Source organism: Cervus canadensis, chromosome 24, assembly GCF_019320065.1.
Source record: "Cervus canadensis isolate Bull #8, Minnesota chromosome 24, ASM1932006v1, whole genome shotgun sequence".
Taxonomy (NCBI): domain Eukaryota; kingdom Metazoa; phylum Chordata; class Mammalia; order Artiodactyla; family Cervidae; genus Cervus; species Cervus canadensis.
In genome coordinates this window covers 32,330,803-32,350,302 of record NC_057409.1, presented here as the reverse complement: position 1 = coordinate 32,350,302, position 19,500 = coordinate 32,330,803, and the positions used below count along the sequence as shown (strand labels likewise).

The following is a 19,500-nucleotide window of genomic DNA, read 5'->3' as shown; positions in this document are numbered from 1 at the left end:
AAGGGAGAAGGAAATGGCAGCCCACTCAAGTACTCTTGCCTGGAAAATCCCATGGATGGAGGAGCCTGGTAGGCTATAGTCCATGGGGTTGCCAAGAGTCGGACAGGACTGAACAACTTCACTTTCACTTTCTAAGTAACAAGCTAATGCGGTGAGAACAAGGTAGCATTCAGAAAACCCATGTGCCCTGGAGTATATAGAATAACTACAAAAGTAAGGTGAAGAATGCCTGGATACTCAGAGGTGGGCCAGCTACCCACAAATTACTGTAATAAGGTATTCAATATAAAGTGTAAATTGTGGCTTTCCAGTGTGGGCCTTGATAGTGCTTCCAGGATTAGACTTTTCCTATGCCTAAAGAATTCCTTGAGTAATTTACAATTCAGGCTGAATGTGAAAGTTCTAATATTATGCCAATGTAAAATGACTTTTGACCTTGCCTAGTATAAACTCAATCCAAAGCTATGTGGGGCCACTGTGGCCTTGAATGATTTCATTTAAAAATCTGTTTTCTCTCAGTTGCAGTCATCCCTGATTGGTTTAGTTAACAGTTGTACTAAGGATACAAGTATTCTGTTTTATTCAAAACTGAAAAAGACTTCTGGCTAATTGTACTTACTGAGCTTTAGTTTGTGTTTTCCAACTGAATTTAGAAATAATTTCATGAAAAAAAAAAAGGATGTATATGGTGTTTGAAAGGGATTAATTTAGCAATGGTCAGAATATAGTAGGTTCACGGAGAACATCTGGGAAGGAGGAAAAGCTATAAATGTGAGCAGATGTAACAAAGGGGAATATCTAAAATGATAAATGTGGTTTTTAGATTTTAAATTTGTGTGCTTACAACACATCTCTTTCCTTAGGAAATGGTACCTAAGAAGTTCCATGGTCTTTAATCTGCTGTGTATTTTCCATAAGATTCATCATGTAGTAAAATGAATGGTTTTTCTCTTTCTCCTTTCTACCTTTTACTGGAGATGAAAAAGCTATAACAAAATAATGGAGAAAAATAAAAATGGAGATTCTAGATATATTTTACATTAAATAATAAACTTTGTCGTTTTCAGGAGTTTGCTTATTTTATTATCCTTGTATTCTTGAGACTAAAGATAATCAGTTTCCTCCTTTTAAAAGTAAATATACTGATAGTACACTGAATATTCACAAGTATGCTCTAAGTCTTTTCAGACAGTGTGGTCTAAAGTAGATGTGATTAATTAACAGGCCATTTAATGGAAAGACTAATGTGGGTGTTATACAACCAAGATTAAAAGATAATAAACCTTTCTTCTTGCAGTTTTTTCTTCTGCCCAATATAAGTGTTACAAGATGACAGATATGTGCATTATATATGTATTATGTATGTGTATTTCATGATAGGGATGAAAAAATCTTGAGCTCAAAAGGCTATTTTTTTTTTAACTTTCAATCTCTTTACAGCTGCTACATAATTGTATAAGCTGTAAGGATAAGTGTGATTGTGATATACTGGAACCAAAGCTGAATCAAGTGCTGTTAGTCATAGCCAAAGAATGGATATTATAGCACTGATTTGCCAACCACATAGCACATAAAATAAATATGTTAGCTTTCTATTTTAATCTTTATGTCACTTTCACACGTGATAAACATCTTCCTATGTATCTGTTATCTAGATTATAAAATGAAAGATTCCTGGCATGCCATTTAGATAAAATTTGAGCAGAGTTATGTGATAGTAAAAGCTACCAAGGCTTATTTATGTCACAAAAATATAAATTTAGTTGAAAGCTTTTCAAGTTTTATTGATAATGTGAAAGTGAAAGTCGCTTAGTGGTGTCTGACTCTTAGTGACCCCATGGACTATACAGTCCATGGAATTCTCCAGGGCAGAATACTAGAGTGGGTAGCCTTTCCCTTCTCCAGGGGATCTTTCCAACCCAGGGATTGAACCTAGGTCTCCTGCATTGCAGGCAGATTCTTTACCAGCTGAACCACAAGGGAAGTCCAAGAGTATTGGAGTGAGTAGCATATCCCTTCTCCAGCTGATCTTCCCAACCTAGGAATCGAACCAAGGTCTCCTGCATTGCAGACAGATTCTTTACCAACTGAGCTAGCAGGGAATAATAATGGTAACTGCTTATTTCAACATAGGCTTTCTGTAGTTGCTGATCTTCACTAATAGTTTATTATTAACATTACTGGAATAACTGGGCTTACCCGTAACAGATTAATGTTAAGACTTATTTCTTCTGCCTTATGGAACACCAAATATATAAGCATTTCTTTTTCATCCCACAATATTCTCAGGAAGAACTGCTGTACATTATAAGGCCAGCTATTGGTAGAATATTACTTATACATTTCTTAAGGGTGAATTTGCAACCAGTTTCAGAGTCAAAAACAAAAGGGCATAATTTGATAAAAATCTTATTGCCTGATAGCTGGCAGACATTTGTCAGCAGTTTTGGTTTCTTTTAAAGGGCAGCACATGGCTGACTGATCTCATAGTAGGATTTATAAGTGCAATTATTGCCATATAATTCAACAAATCACTTTAATCACTGAAAACCTAAAGCTTTCAAATTTTTCTTTTCGTTGTGGAGTTCCTAGGGAGATAGACCTCTGTAAAATGAATTTTAATTCCAATCAAAGGCTTCAGTAAAATTTAAGTAATTTAATGACAGAATACAAATAATGATTTCAAGTCCCTAAAAAAATTAGTTTTTTCTTTGGCATTTAGAAAATTGCTAGGGATATAAAAAAGTGCCAGCTGGACCTTTTAGAATCACATTACTTATTAACACTGATAATTAGTTATACTTAAAGATCAAAAAATTAGGCTGCATAGGTGACTGAAAGTTAAGGTAGATTTGCACACACATAAAATTGATTTATGTGAAGGCTGAAAATGCTTGAAAATGTGCTCTTTGTGGAGGCAGCCCTGCTTTTTAAGCACATTCCATTGTAATCCAACATATATAGACAGTTCAGCAAAATCACCTTTTTGAGCTGGGGTCTGTCTCTCTCATAAGGTTCTTCTCTGCATAAAATGAGAAATTTTATGTAAATTAGTACAATTCCCTCTACATAATAGGCACCTGCTATAGTATGGTTATTGTAGAAAAGCTTATTTCTTAGTTATTGAGTGGGCATGCTTTGCATTTGGAAATGTTTGTTTGGGTTTTTCCATTGTATTTTATCAAAAAACCCTAAAGAACTCTTTGGCCAACCCAGTACTACGGGACAAAATAAGAAAAAGAGCAAACACAGTAGCACTAGCAAATAGAACTATATTTAAAGTCCCTAACTTAGCTCCTCTCTGATAAAAGAGTTTATAGAAAGGTTGATGAGTGAGATGAGATGATAGAGGAACCTTACAAGGAGCAACCTTACAAGGTTTTCCCTTAAACATCACACAGATGCAAAGAGAGCACATATTTTATTTCAGAGAATGGAGAACTCTGCCTGAACTGGAGAAGTTTGAGAAGTTTTCACAGAGCAAGCAAAACTCTCAGGATGGAGGGAAAGCAAATAAGTGGTGAACTGACCAACACTGCCTGTGTAACCTGGAACTAAGAAGCTAAGCGCTGTCTGAGATGGATGTGGAGTTACATGGAAATCAGAGAGCAGGGACACCTGACCATACTTTATATTTAGAGTAACCTTAAAACATATGAGCAACAGGGTTACACTTCAGTCTATTTCTTCATATCATATTTTACTTTTCTCCTTTTTCTATTTATCCACTTTATAATCCTTTTTTTAAATTTAATTTAGAATCCCTGTCCCCACTACATTGTAAATTCTATTAAGGCAGAGTCCTTGTATGTTTTCTTCAGCTCTCTATTTAAATATGCTTATTAGCACTATACTGTCCTCTATCGCTAAGTCCTGTCCCACTCTTTGAGACCTTAGGAACTGTAGCCCCACAGGCTCCTCTGTCCATGGATTTCCCAGGCAAGAATACTGGAGTGGGTTGCCATTTCCTTCTCCAGGATCTTCCGGACTCAGGTATCAAACCCACATTTCCTGCATTGGCAGGTGGGTTCTTTACCACTGAGCCACAAATATAAAATAGTCAGTGTTCAAAAAACAAAAATTAAATTAATAAATTAATGAATATGAGCTGAAAATTGAAGAATCCTTTTAAAACATTTCTTCGGTAAATTGCAGAATGACAGTGTCAGGTATTAATCAGAATTTCATGCCGCCTTCACCCTACCACACTCTCTTTCCCCATAGAACTGTTCCTAGGGAGCTCTCTACTGCCATAAGAGTCATCATAGCTCATGCTGAAGCCAGAGGATAAAGCATCTTGCCTTTTAATTTTAAACTGACAGTCCAAGTGTAAGAGAAAGTTGTATGAGAATCTAGCAATTTGAGAATTTTCTTTCCTCTAAGCTAAAAAGTAGTAGTGGAGTAGATGCTCTGCTCCGCTTGGTCACTCAGTCGTGTCCGACTCTTTGCCACCCCATGGACTGTAGCCCTCCAGGCTCCTCTGTCCATGAATTCTCCTGGCATTCCAGGAGTGGGTTGCCATTTCCTTCTCTGTGAGTAGATGCTACAATGGAGGAATAGCAGTGGTCAGGAACCACACAGATTCCCTCCAGTTGCGGTAATGTTACATCTTATGTGCTCCCTGGAAAAGAAGGGGTGGATGTGGGTGGAGTTAATGCATGCTAAGTGGACTTAGTGTTTTAAGAATTGCCAAAACGATGAGACGAGATCAAACGTGTTCAGGGTTGCAAGATACTGCATGTTACAACTAAGGTCCAGCACAGTCAAATAAATAAAAATTTTAAAAAAAAGACATCCTTCTATATAATCACAATGCCATTATAACACCTAAGAGAAAGAACTAATTAAAAAAAAAAACAACTTCAGTGAAAAGCAAATATTCTCAGCCATACCACATTGTTGATAACTGCTTTAGCATCCTGCCAAAAGAATACAAGGAAGTAGTTGATGTCTGTACTAGTTGTCTTAATGTATTTAGCACTCAAATAAAAACTCAGTAAAACAAGCAGTGAGGGGGTGGGGAGGGAAAGAGTTGCCAAAATGGATTTCTCCCTGAGGAGATGGAAAGAGCTAAATACAGAAATTTATTCAGTATGCTAATAGTTTCAATAGAAGGGATAGATAGAACTTTAAAGTTTACTCTCCTAGGACACTATATGAGCAGAAAATAGTCATACCTTAAATGAATATGCATGCATCAGTATACATCCTCACAAACAGCCACAAGGTTCCAGTGTATTTCTGTTTTAATACTTAAGATTCTTGTCTTATTTTAAATATAACACCTCTCAATTATCCTTGGCCTTAAAGAAGCTAAGTATTATGGCTTAAGTTATCAGTTTTTTATATTGACATGTTGGTGTTATAAATCACTCCAAAATAGGGGGAAAAAATCTTGGCAATCCTGTCACATCATTTTTTCTGAAATTATGAAAATCACGCACTCATCTATCCACCCATCATTCATTCAGCAAATATTTGTCCCGTTTATCATTAAGCAAGAATGTTTCCATAATTTACTAGCAATTTAAACAATATAAACAATATGCCTCCCCCACTTACAAGAGGAATTGAGACGAATCTCTTCTGTTGTCTGTAAAAGGAGGCAGCAAGGAAGAAGAGGGTGGACAGTTGTCCTGTGAACAATAATGTCTGACACAATAAATGACAGTAAGAACTTCAGGTTAGACAGATGTTATTCAGTCACTCAGTCGTGTCGGACTCTGAGCTCCATGGACTGCAGTGCACCAGGTTTCTCTGTCCTTCACTATTTCCTAGAGTTTGCTCAAACTCATGTCCATTGAGTTGGTAATGCCATCCAACCATCTCATCCTCTGTCACCCCCTTCTCCTCCCACTTTCAATCTTTCCCAGCATCAGGATCTTTTCCAATAAGTCGGCTGTTCACATCAGGTGGCCAAAGCATGGGAGTTTCAGCATCAGTCTTTCCAATGAATATTCTGGGTTGATTTCCTTTAGGATTGACTGGTTTGATTTCCTTGCTGTCCAAAGGACTCTCAAGAGTCTTCTCCAGCACCACAATTTGAAAGCATAATTCTTTGGCAGTCAGCATTCTGAGGGGCTTCCGAGGTGGTGCTCATTGTAAAGAACCCACCTGCCAATGCAGGAGACATGAGACATGGGTTTGATCCTTGGGTCGGAAAGTCCCCCTATAGAAGGAAATGGCAACCCACTCTGGTATTCTTGCCTGGAGAATCCCATGGACAGAGGAACCTAGCAGGCTAAAGTCCATAGGGTTGCACAGAGTCAGACATGACTGAAGTGTCTTAGCAGCCTTCTTTATGATCCACTTCTTATATCTGTACATGACTACTGGAAAAACCCTAGCTTTGACCATACAGACATTTGTTGGCAAAGTCATGTCTCTGCTATTTAATATACTGTTGAGGTTTGTCATAGCTTTTCTTCCAAGGAGCAAGCGTCTTTTAATTTCACGGCTGCAGTCACCATCCACAGTGATATTGGAGATTAGCTATATATGCCTAACCAAATCTTAGCTATTTCTTTCCAATTTCTCTTATGACTCCATATCTCATAGCCTCCCCAGTTTTCTGCTGGACAGAGGAAAAAAAAAAGTGATGAGAAAAAATTGAAAGTATGTGTTTTCTAAGCTTTCAATCTTTGAGTTATTTTCTGTATACCCGTGTCTTCCTTGTTATTATCAAGGTGCATTTTCCTCAATTTTCAGGTTAGAGACACCTTTAGAACATATAGCTTTGAAAGCTGAGGCTCTATTCTAGCATCTCCTTCTGAGCCATCAGAAGTTCTAGTCATGAAGAAATGGGAATCGAAGTTTTGTCACAAAGCCGGAGAATGAATTCCACAGACAGACAGACACTCACACAGAGTTTTATTTCAGAATATAGAAGTTAGAAGTACGAGGCTCCCAGCAAAGACACAAGGATGGGGAAAAGTGTCCCGAAACCATGGGAATCACAATTTATATCTTTTACCAATATTGACCATTGTAGGTCGGGTCAGAGGTCCCAGTGTGAGAAGTCCCTGACCAATCAGTTTAAAATTCAACATGTCTAACTTGTCAAATTTTAGGACTTTCTTTGATTTCCCAGTCCTTGGATTTTCCTAAGACTTTGAGTCTCTGTCCCCTGACCTTTTCTCATGACCTCAGACCATTGTTCAAGAGCCCGGTGTATATTTTTAAAGTTAATGGCCCACCTGGTGTTTTTCTCCTTGATAAGCTGGATAACAGTTACTAGTTGGCCTGTCATGGGCTCGAGTGGGTATGGCCTCTGGGCCAGGGAGGCATCCTTCTGAATACCAGTGACCTGGAACAGCAGGTACAGTTAGAAGATTACTGGAGTGCTGGAGTGAGACACTTGTTTGAGAAAATAGGTGGAGGTTGGAATTGGATTTTCAGGAGAAGAAACCGAGGCCTTAACCCTACACTGACTACCTAATCATTTTCAATCTCAATGACACACAGAAGAAGTCTGTGTATGCGCCCCACTCTGCCCAGATCATCCGCATCTGTGTCTCCACTTCTCTGTCAATATCTGCCTCTCACCTAGCTCACCCTCTGACTTGACCATGTGAAATTAGTTCACTAAAGCTGGAGAATGAAAGTCTGCAGTTAAAATTTGAGAGGTACTGCCAATAAAGCATTAATTAGATGTGCCATTAAGCACATTTGAAAGTATAATGAGGATCTATAGGGAGACTTACTCTTGTCCCATACAGTCTTTCAAAGATATTCTGTAGTCAGTCATTCAACACATTTTCATAAACCGTGTACTGTGTGCCAAGCTCTATACAACAAAGAAAACGTCCCATGTACTTGGTCTTTGTTGAGGCATAGCCATAATGCCACATCTGAAAATTAAGTCTAGATGCAGTAATTTTAATTATCTCTGATTCTTCAAATCAAAACAATTGAAATTCCATATTTCAGAGTACAAGGGGATCCTTGAACTAGATACCTGGATTTCTTAACATTTCAAAAGCTAAACATTCTTTGGTACCTAATCCACATAGAATATTTTTTCACGTTCATAAATATGCAAACTCTTTGCAAATGTAATTGTTCAGTCTTCAGAAGCAACATAGCTTTACCTGTAAGTCTCTCCTTAGTCTTGTATTTAGTTGCTATGGTCCTGAATTCTAATTTTAGAAATATTGAACTCCCATTAGTCAGCATTGTTCAAATGTGAAAATCTATTAATACAATTAATTCCACACTGCTTAAATAACAAAGCTACTCTTGTAACTTGTTTTTTATTTTTACTCATATTAAAGTCATCAACTAATTTCATGGTAATCACTCATTGATTCATATGTGATATTGTTCATTTCTCTGTTGCTTCATATATAAGCAGATTTTGAAAGTCTGGGTAAGATTTAAGAGAAAAGGAGTCGTGTTTTATACATAACATCTCTTGACCAAGAAAGAACTCACATCTTTGCAAAAAATCATGGCTTTTTCTCTTTTAGTCATGTGAATTTTCACTTTCAGAACTAACAAGTCAATTCATATAATTACCTTGTATTGCTTAGATGTGTGCATTGCATCTCACAATGATTTTTCCTGACTCCTCCGAGCTTTTGGCAGGAGAAAGACAGACTCACAGCTATTCTGCATGTTAGATTAACATCAGAAAGCAGAATTTGCATCTGGCCACTAGGCCTTTACTCAGCAAATGGAACTAATGTGGAATAATAATAGGATAGCTGGCTTTTGAGAACAGAAGACTAAAAGAACTTTTATAAAACATGCAGTTTACATTAAAAAAAAAATCACAAAAGCCATTAAACATGGAATCCGTCTCATTTTTCATGTCATCTAAGGTTATCATTGTCTTTTCTAGAACATTCATGATTCTCGTGCTACAAGTAGTGTTGAGAAATTTTTGATAACCATTTAAAATGCCAGTCACATAAACAGTGTCTCTTGTCTTTGGATAAAATCCTATAACCCTACCTGTGCATTTTGCACATTTTAAAATTATATTTAAATAATATAATTGAATTGGAGATTTTTTTTAAGATTATAGTGAAATGTGATCCTAGGAGGTGATCACAAAAACGGCAAATGCTAAATATGAATTTTCTGTGTTGAACGCATAAGCATCTTTTTTACATTTTTTCCTCCACGTTATCTTGATGGAGTGATTGAAAATACTCCAGGGAAGAGAGAGGTTTTTAAGAGGTTCTTTTAAAAAATCAACTTAATTATACAGTTAACTTCTCTACATGCATATTAATTTATGTGGCTATTTAAAGTAGATGTGCATGCTTCTCTTTCTATCAAAAAGTGAGCTAACATAATTTATCTTTTGAATGATTGAAACTACCAGTAATTCCCTGGAAGAACTAGATAATGCCCCTTAAAATTTTTTACAAATTCAGACTTTATAGTTGGAAATAATAGAATGGTTAAGAATTTTAATTGAGTGAACCAACCTTCAAAATGACCAATCTATCCTGAAGTTATTTTCTGTTTCCCTGTTTTCCATTATTGTTTTCTACCTTGGTTTGCACATGTAGACATGTACAATCAGATGCCAGTCATTTTCTCACATTCATACCACAGTGTCACTGGAATTTTCTCCAGGTCTTTTTCTGTGTCTGTCTCAATACAGACACTCTCTGGTACTCCTCTTAGACTAAAGGTAGATGATAAAAATTGAAATATGATTGAGACCTTTCAGACTTCCTCTCTTCCTCATTTGCCAGAGTGTATTGTTTGCTTTGAAATACATCTTGGAGAGCTGGTTTGAAAAATTTTAGAGCAGTGTGCATTGATTTTTCACCTGAACATTTTGAAAAAATAATATATATTCTTTTACAAAGTTATTGTTAGGTAGTTAGAATAGGAAAAAGGAGTCCAAAGTGGCAGTGGCTAAAAGGCAAAGAAGGGAAAAGTCCGTGAAAATAGAACAAAGGAAGGATTGAAGCTTCTCTTCTCTTCACTTAGCATCTTTTGGGTCGGCTCACCCTCATACCTCGAGGATGTATTTTCCTTTGCTTTCTAAATAAAACTGAGCTGTAACATGGAGCTATAACACTAGTCCATCCAAGGAAATTACAGGGGGTTATAACACTGGTCTGTCCAAGGAAATTACATGGGGCTGTAACACTGGTCCATCTGTCACTTCCAATTTTTGCTGCGATGAGACAGAACCAAGTAAATTACAAACTCCCCTGATATTATTATCTAAAATTGTTTCATAAAATTATGCAGTCATAAAAGATGTTATCTCCAACATGTTGTCTATTTAATTTGTGCTATGCATATATTTTTTCCAAAATATTGTAGCTTCAGCTACAATTATTCAATTAAATTACTGGGTTTATGGTGAATGGTAAAAAGCCAGTCCTTATCAGACCAATCAGCCAGGTCAAGCTTATTTCATTATCAATTCAAATATAAATGTGATATACATTCTTAGGGGTTTCCTATGGTTCAGATGGTAATGAGAGAGAACCAAGGTAATATGGGAGAACCAAGTTCGATCCCTGGGTCGGGAAGATCCCCTGAAGAAGGAAATGGCTACTGACTCCAGTATTCTTGCCTGGAAAATCCCACGGATGGAAGAACCTGGCAGGCTACACTCCATGGGGTTGCAGAGAGTCAAGACACTTCTGAGCAACTTCACATACATCCTTAAGATCATCTCATCTGAATTCTAGACCAGAAGATAAAATAACGAAACAGTAAAACAGAGAGATAAAAGAAGCATGAGCCTTTGTCATTTGTTTGCAGGGAAAAAGGCATAACCATTTCAGTATCTCTTGCCAATAGCTCTCTTTGCTTTCCCTGAAAAAAACCTTTCATTAGGGACCATGCATCTTTAATTGTTCCTTGGTTTGGCACAAGTGACTTGGTTTTACCTAGAGCAATAGCATACTTCTGTTTAGTACAATAGGGAAGAAAAATGACTGAAAAAAAAGGAAGTTGTAAAGGAAAAGCCCAGATGCTGTGAACCAGTATGGCGTGAACCAATTTTAAGGAATTTGTGTAAAACTTGGAATTCTAGGAATGATTATTGTATGGCTATGTGCCTATGTGCCCATGTTCCCTTAGGAATTCTTTTTGACTCCCAAGGGTACATATAGATTGATTTTGAAGACCATTGCTTAAAGTACCTTTGCCCCACCACCCCCAGTGTTATTGAGGTATGGTTGACATGTAACAGTGTAAGAATAAGCCTTTAAAATGCTTTTGATGTGCAGATTCCTCAGCTTCAGTTCCAATGTATTCTCATTCAAGACTGAATGAGTCCTTGAACTTGTTTTTGACAAAATAAAGCTAGGGTAAAGGTGAAAAACATAAATGATTGCTACAGAACAAAGAAGTTATTTTCTCTTTCTTTTTTCCTATTGCTTTAAGAAAATAATGCCTGTGTCAATTAATGAATAATGTTAAGTTTGCTACTGAGTTATGTTACAATTTGATAAAGCACTCCATTTTGTATTTCTTAAGGAGAAATGGAGATATGTTTCTTCTATTAAATACCCCGGGGCAAAAATCAAGGAGAAAATAGTATTTTGTTTGCACAGTTTATTTAGCTACATTTAGCTATATTTTTTAATATATTCTACCAAAAGCTGTTTTCTTTTCTTTTGGTCATATCCTATATTTTGTTCTGCTTATTTCATTTAGCGGTATCATGCAATCCTTTATATCTTCTTTTTTTCCAGCTTTTCCAAACAGACAGTTCTAATATTTTATGCCATTTGGGTTAACTTTGTTTTCTTTACATTTTGCCTTCATGTGATATTTCTTCCCTTTAACAGGGACTCATGGATAAGCAAAATACTCTGCTTGCCATATTGCACCGATATAAAATTGTTGTTCTTTTGCCACAATGCATTTTTAAAAATAAGTACTGAAACTGCAATAAGCTTCTGTTTTACATCAGATTCCTCCAGAAGAAGACCTTGAACTGTAAGACAGGGATTCTAATGCAAGGGAGTGCCCTTTAGAGAAACTTGTGATGGAGTGAGGGAAGCAGAAAAGGGAAGGGACAGAAGCCACGCAGCGGTGAGTTTTCAGCCTAAGACTTAGCATCTGCCTGACCTGCATGAAGCTCTGGAGTATAATTCACATTGTAGAGTCTGTAGTGTTGCCTAACCTGGAGACACAGGCTCCAAGCTTTGTGCCCCTGTAGGGACTATGCAAGGGTAGAGAGTGAGACATTGTTTTTTTCCAGGCAAATGGCGTCTAGCAAAAGATACATACATACGTACATACATACATATATATATATATGTATGTATAAACATGTATATTATATATATATACATATATATATATATATATATATAATTTCTTTTGTTTTAAAGAAAATTGCCCCAATGGACAATTTGCAGCTGGGGGATGGATGCTGTACCAGCTAGAGAACGGAAACTAGCTGAAGCCCCAACAGCCTCTGCTACAGATACTAAGCCATTCAAGTGTATTTGTATAATTAAACTGTTCAAAGCTTTCAAAATTCAGTAACATTCAATCCAATGTGAGGTCTTTTCTGTGCGTGCATGCATGTGTGTGTGAGAGAGAGAGAGAGAGAAAGAGAGAGTTAATTTGCTTCACTTGGTAGAATTTAGGGCTGTTACTGCCAAGATGTCAGGGAGACTGGTTCAGTTAAAAAGTAGTCCTCTGGAAATAATAGGTTTATATCATTTATTTGCTGTGTAATCTTAGGTAGTTCCTTACCTTTTCTGAATCTAGTTCATTTTTTCTGCAATTACAGTCATAATACCTTCCTGTGGCTTATTGTGAGAGTCTGTGTATAACATGGCTAACCAGAAAGAAATACGCACTTAAAGGTGGCTCTTTTTTATATCAATATATAGTGTAGGTTATTTTATTGTCCTCTTTCATGGCCTCAGACACTTGCTTTGAAAACAAAAAATGGACCAAGTGAGAATGTATGGCTGTGTCAGTACGGATGTCATCTCCACTGGACAGAAGCTCAACACTGGGTGTCATCTCTATAAAAATCACAGCAGTTAGCTTTATATTTTTCTGTTAAAGGATAAAGTTCTCAGGTGCTACTGAGGTAAATAAAGAAATGTACCATTCAAACGCACTGTTGCATCAGCCGAATTGGCTGGCATTCTATAGGACTTTCTAAAGGGAGTTACTCTTTATGCAATACTAAAATATACTCAGCAAATGGTAAACACAACTTGTTCAGCAAGATATTTTGAAGGGTCACTGACACATTCTAAGTCAAAGTGAAAGTTGCTCAGTTGTGTCCGACTCTTTGCAACCCATGAACTATAACAGTCCATGGAACCCTCCAGGCCAGAATACAGGAGTGGGTAGCCTTTCCCTTCTCCAGGGGATCTTCCCAACCAAGAGACTGAACCCAGGTCTCCCACATTGCAGGCGGTTCTTTACCAGCTGAGCCACAAGGGAAGCCCAAGAATACTGGAGTGGGTAGCCTGTCCTTCTCCAGTGGATCTTCCCAAAGTAGGGTGTTATTATTATAACCCATAGATAAAAATAGATGACAGGCCTTCATGGGGCTTTTGCTCTTTCCAATGGTCACCACTAGATGGTGATGTATGAAAATTTGCTTCAGACTTGTTTAAAGCTAAAAGTAATGTGTTGGATCTTCAAAGTCAGCCACTGGCAAATCCATCTACCTGGATGACAGTCACAAAGGGTATGCACTAATGTACATATGAATAAAACTCAAAGATTACCAGTGTATCTACTAGCCTCCCCCCCATTTTGATTCAGGGAAACACATTAATGGAATAGCATTAAGTCTTACTCTGCAGACTGTTAGAGAAAGCTTTGGATATCTGGTGTTTGAAACTACAGGTGACTTGTGCTTGGTCATGTTCAACTCTTTGAGACCCCATGAAATGTAGCCCACCAGGCTCCTCTGCCCATGCAATTTTCCAGGCAAGAATGCTGGGGTGGGTTGCCATTTCCTTCTCTAGGGTGATTTAGAAGCAGGAAAATGAGACAGAAGGGTACCCACAATAAACTCACACATTTTCATATTAACCATTAACAGCCCCAGAGAAATAACTCTTCAAATATGTCTTGTAGAACAAGATACATCTACACACATTATCACTTTAGATTTTTATAACCCACAGTAGGGTTTGCTGGCCAAAAAGATATTATTAAAACTTATAGTTGATAGTCTAATAGAGCCAGACACAATGCAAGTAAACATAAGAAAAGTATGCTGTAACAAATTTTGAAGATCATGAAATGAAAGAACAGAGAATGGAACAGAATAATTGGCAGAGCCTGTAGGGATGGCCTCTTGAAGAAGTGACATTTAAGATGAGACCTAAAGTATGAAGAAAAGTCAGCCAAGTAAACAGCTCACAATGAATGATTTGTAGGAAGGCCCTGAGAGCAGAAAATACTTGCAAATTTGAGGAAGAATTGAAATGAAGTGTAAGAGGAGCAAAGTGACCAGTGATGGATGTTAAGTGGAGAGATAAAGGTAGACATATAGACAGGTACCACATTAAAGAGTTTGGATTTTATTCCAAGTTCAAATGAAGGCTGATTAATTCAAGAAGGTGAGATTGTTATGAGCTAATTTACATTTTAGAAAGATCACTCTACCAATTGTGTAGGATAAGAATTGGAAGGGTCAGGAGTGGAAGCAGGGAGATCACTGGTGGGCTACTATAGAAGTACATGATTGGACTCCAAAGGAGGCAGTGAGTGGAGAGAAGTGAAAACTATACATCTGAACAAACTTTGGAGGTAAAACTTATAGAACATGGTGATGGGGGTTGTAGATGGGTATGGAGGAAGTGAGTTAGCAAAGTGACTCGACCTCCAGGTTTCTGATCCCTAGGTTTCTAATTCGTTTCAGTGACTAAGTGATGTGGTTCGCTCTTACTGAGGTGAAGGGGAGGGAAATATAGAAGAAAGATTGAGGAGAGAAACACATAGTTCATGTTTACACTGGTTAAGTTTGAGCAAATGAAGGTTCAAGTAGAAAAGTAGGTGGGGGTGTGTGTTTAAATTCTGAAGGGGAGTTTCCGGCTGCAATAATGAATTTTAAGTTACCAACATTAAGATTTTATTTAAAGACAAGTAAATAATAAATAGTATCATTTAGGATAGCAGAGAGAGAGAGAGAGAGAGAGATTAGCATTTTGCTAATGCTAAACGCCCAGGACTCAGACTAAGAAACACTAATACATCATGGTCTTTCTACCATGTTTTCCTGTTTTCCTGCAAGAATTTTCAAAATAAGTGTAGAATGTTACTGGGTCCAGAATCACCCTGTTTAATAATAATAATAAAACTTTTAGGCTCTGAAATAAAGATTTTCACTGTGTTCCTAATATTAACCCCATGTGGCATGTTATAACGATAGGTCACGGAAGAAGGAGATATAGGGTAGAGAGAAGGAATATTGTCAAAAGACACAGAGATCAATAGGCCATTGCAACCTTTCCTCTTTTAACTCCTTGTCCTTCAATTCCTCCACCCTCATCTCATTTTGAGACCCTGGAATCTTGTGATCTTTAACATCTGGACCTATGCATAAAGGATTTGACATCTTAATGTCATTTCTTTTCTACATCAACATGAGCCATGTGATGGTTCAGATTCCACTTAGGAAGTAGGACCCAAAGGAAAACTGTCCTAAGAGAATGGACTCATAGTTTATTTGTTGGTGACTATTTATGAGGGAAATGAATAATAGAGACAAATATCATTACCTAATTCAGAATGGTTCAGTTCAGTTCGGTCGCATCCGACTCTTTGCGACCCCATGAATCGCAGCACACCAGGCCTCCCTGTCCATCACCAACTCCCGGAGTTTACTCAAACTCATGTCCATCAAGTCAGTGATGCCATCCAGACATCTGAGAGTGGTAGAGTGATAAATTATTACCCAACCCTATGATATTCTCTTAATTTCAACTGAAAACACAAAACAGACCAAGTAAAATACAGAGGATGCTCAGAAATTGTAGAGAAAAACCTTGGAGAAGAAAGATGAAAAGAGAAGATCAGTCTACATGCCTATTATATTATTAGGAATTGAATAAAAACAAAATGCATTGTTTTCAAGCCAGGCAGATTCCTTAATTGAATTGAATTGAATATTTAAGTGTCAAAATCAGACCACTAATTTAAGCTTGAGCTAAAAATAATGTAGGAGAAAGCTGAAGGATAGTATAATGCCATAATAGCACAATATAATCCATCAAAAACACAGAACCTATAATTTTCTTCCTTTATATTAGATTGAAAAATGACTTCAGAGTATATGCTTAGAAGGATAAGTGATGAGGAATCTCAGCTGAGGGAAAACTGCTTGATACTAGCTTTATATGATAATGTATAAATCTAACAATCATAATTAATAATAGTTAAAGGCTTAAACAGCCCTGGGATATATAGTTAACAGAAGACAGGTATAGCTGTCAGTATGAAGCTTTGGAACATTACTCAGATAAAGTTAGGGCAATTAACCTGACGTTCCACTGAATTTCTGAGCACAAAAAATGTTATAAAAATAATTTAGGTCAGAAATTGACTTACAATATTATTTATAGTTCTAATTCACCGTGTAATGTTCATTTAAATCTGAACATGCAATTTATACAGGCAAAATAAATGGGAAAATCTTTAGTGAATTTATATTCATATTTTGACATGAATGTTACTTTAAAAGGTTGTTAGCCCTGTTTGGGAACTACAGAATTTTTGAATCAATAAAGTTCTATTTGAAATAAAATATAATTCTTTTGGACATATTCCACAATAGGAATGGACTAAATAGTAAAACCCCATAGTGAGTATTCCCAAATCTCCTCCATGTTTTACTGAAAAATTAAAAATATAATTATTATTGCAAATAAAGTATCATTGTCATATTAATAAAATTGATTTAGGTAATCTATGTGACATAGTTCACAAATTTTTTTTTCAGATTTCTATATCATTAGAGCTCCATTTCTGTTATTTCTACTTTAGTACTTTTTATTGACTTTGATGTGACAGCTATATGTGGTTAATATCCATTTATATGACAGTCATCTGCATTTTTTATGTGTTTCTCCTATTTGGATTTAACCTATCAATTGGTAAGGGCTTTCCTTGTGACTCACCTGAGAAGGAATCTGCCTGCAATGCAGGAGACCTGGGTTCAATCCCTGGGTCGGGAAGGTCCCCCAGAGAAGGGAAAGGCTACCCCACCCCAGTATCCTGGCCTAGAGAATTCCATGGACTATATCCATGGGGTTGCAGAGTTGGACATGACTTTCACTCACTCACTATCATTTGTTAAAGTGATTAAGAAAATATCAAAGACCATGATTTTTAAAAATCAGTCATATATATCATGAAATAAACATCACATTCATTCTCACTTCTTTTGCCAATAAAAGATAGCATTTGGACCACACTTGCCCTTGAGTTTTAGTTGGCCATTAGTTGAAATGTTCATTGAGTCAGTGATGCCATCCAACCATCTCATTCTCTGTTGTCCCCTTCTCTGCCTGCCTTCAGTCTTTCCCAACATCGAAGTCTTTTCAAATGAGTCAGTTCTTTGCATCAGGTGGTCAAATTACTGGAATTCAGCTTCAACATCAGTCCTTTCAATGAACACTCAGGACTGATCTCCTTTAGGCTGGACTGGTTGGATCTCCTCTCAGTCCAAGGGACTCTCAAGAGTATTCTCCAACACCACCGTTCAAAAGCACCAGTTCTTTGGTGCTCAGGTTTCTTTATGGTCCAACTCTCACATCCATACAGGACTACTGGAAAAAGCATAGCCTTGACTAGACAGATCTTTGTTGGCAAAGTAATGTCTCTGCTTTTTAATATGTTGCCTAAGTTGGTCATAACTTTTCTTTCGAGGAGTAAGCATCTTTTAATTTCATGGCTGCTGTCACCTTCTGCAGTGATTTTGGAGCCCCAAAAAATAAAGCCTGTCACTGTTTCCACTGTTTCCTCATCTATTTGCCATGAAGTGCTGGGACTGGATGCCATGATCTTAGTTTTCTGAATGTTGAACTTTAAGTCAACATTTTCACTCTCCTCTTTCACTTAAATCAAGAGTTAACATTAACATTTTAGGAATCAGCAAAATCAAATGGACTGGAATAGGTGAATTTAGCTCTGATGACCATTGTATCTACTACTGTGGGCAAAAATCTGTTAGAAGAAATGGAGTAGCCATCATAGTTAACCAGAGTCCTCAATGCAGTACTTGGATGCAATCTCAAAAAGGACAGAATGATCTCTGTTCATTTCCAAGGCAAACCATTCAATACCACAGTAGTCCAAGTCTATGCCCTGGCCTGTAATGCTGAAGAAGCTGACGTTGAACAGTTCAGTGAAGACCTACGAGACCTTTTAGAACTAACACAGAAAAAAGATGTCCTTTTCATTATAGGGGGCTGGAATACAAAAGTAGGAAGTCAAGAAATACCTGGAGTAACAGGCAAATTTGGCCTTGGAGTACAGAATGAAGCAGGGCAAAGGCTAATAGAGTTTTGCCAAGAGAACACACTGGTCATAGCAAACACCCTCTTCCAAACAACACAAGAGAAGACTCTACACATGTGCATCACCAGATGGTTGACACAGAAATCAGATTGATTAAATTCTTTGCATCCAAAGATGGGGAAGCTCTATACAGTCAGCAAAAACAAGACCGGGAGCTGACTGTGGCTCAGATCATGAACTCTTTATTGCCAAATTCAGACTTAAATTGAAGAAAGTAGGGAAAACCACTAGACCATTCAGGTATGACCTAAATCATTTCTAATTAGGTAGCAGAATTAACCCATTTTTTTTTTAACATGTAGGAGATAAGACAACTTGTTGTTGTTGTTGTTGTTGTTCAGTCAGTAAGTCGTGTCCAACTCTGTTACCCCATGGACTGCAGCGCACCAGGCTTCCCTGTCTTTTACCTGTCTTTCATCTCCTGGAGTTTGCTCAAACTCACGTCCTTTGAGTCAGTGATGCCATCCAACCATCTTGTCCTCTGTTGTCCCCTTTTCTTCCTGCCTTCAATCTTTCCAGCATCAGGGTATTTTCTAGTGAGTCAGCTCTTCGTATCAGGTGGTCAGACAAGTATAAGTCTAGTCCAATATGCTAACTAAAAATTCTTAAAAGTGCAAACCCATTTATAATTCAGTCAAATCATATATTTTCAAAACATGAAATATTTGTAGTGTTTTACTCTACAAATCATGTGAAACAAAAATTGACTGAAAAATGGTTAATTATTTTTATAATTCTTTGAAAGATCTCATGAAATATAGATTTATAAAAATTGTAATCTTAAACAAATATAAAGTTTTTGAGGGCTTTTGAGAAAGCAGAATAAAATCTAAGATACCTAAAACACATGTAGAACATAGATCCACAGTTAATATTATTTGGCTCCAAATGCCTTTCTTCACCAGCCCATTAGCATTTTTTTCAATATCTATTGTGGTAAAATAACACATAAATAAGAATGCGCCTCCTTAATCATGTACGAGTGTACAGTTCAGTGATATTAAG

The 19,500-nt window shown here is 37.0% G+C and overlaps 1 protein-coding gene across 1 annotated transcript in view; it reads left to right on the top strand.

The window, feature by feature from the left end:
• The window catches only part of SPAG16 (sperm associated antigen 16), a 964,274-nt gene that overhangs the window by 747,452 nt on the left and 197,322 nt on the right, over positions 1–19,500 (top strand). The gene's annotated exons all lie outside the window — the stretch shown is intronic.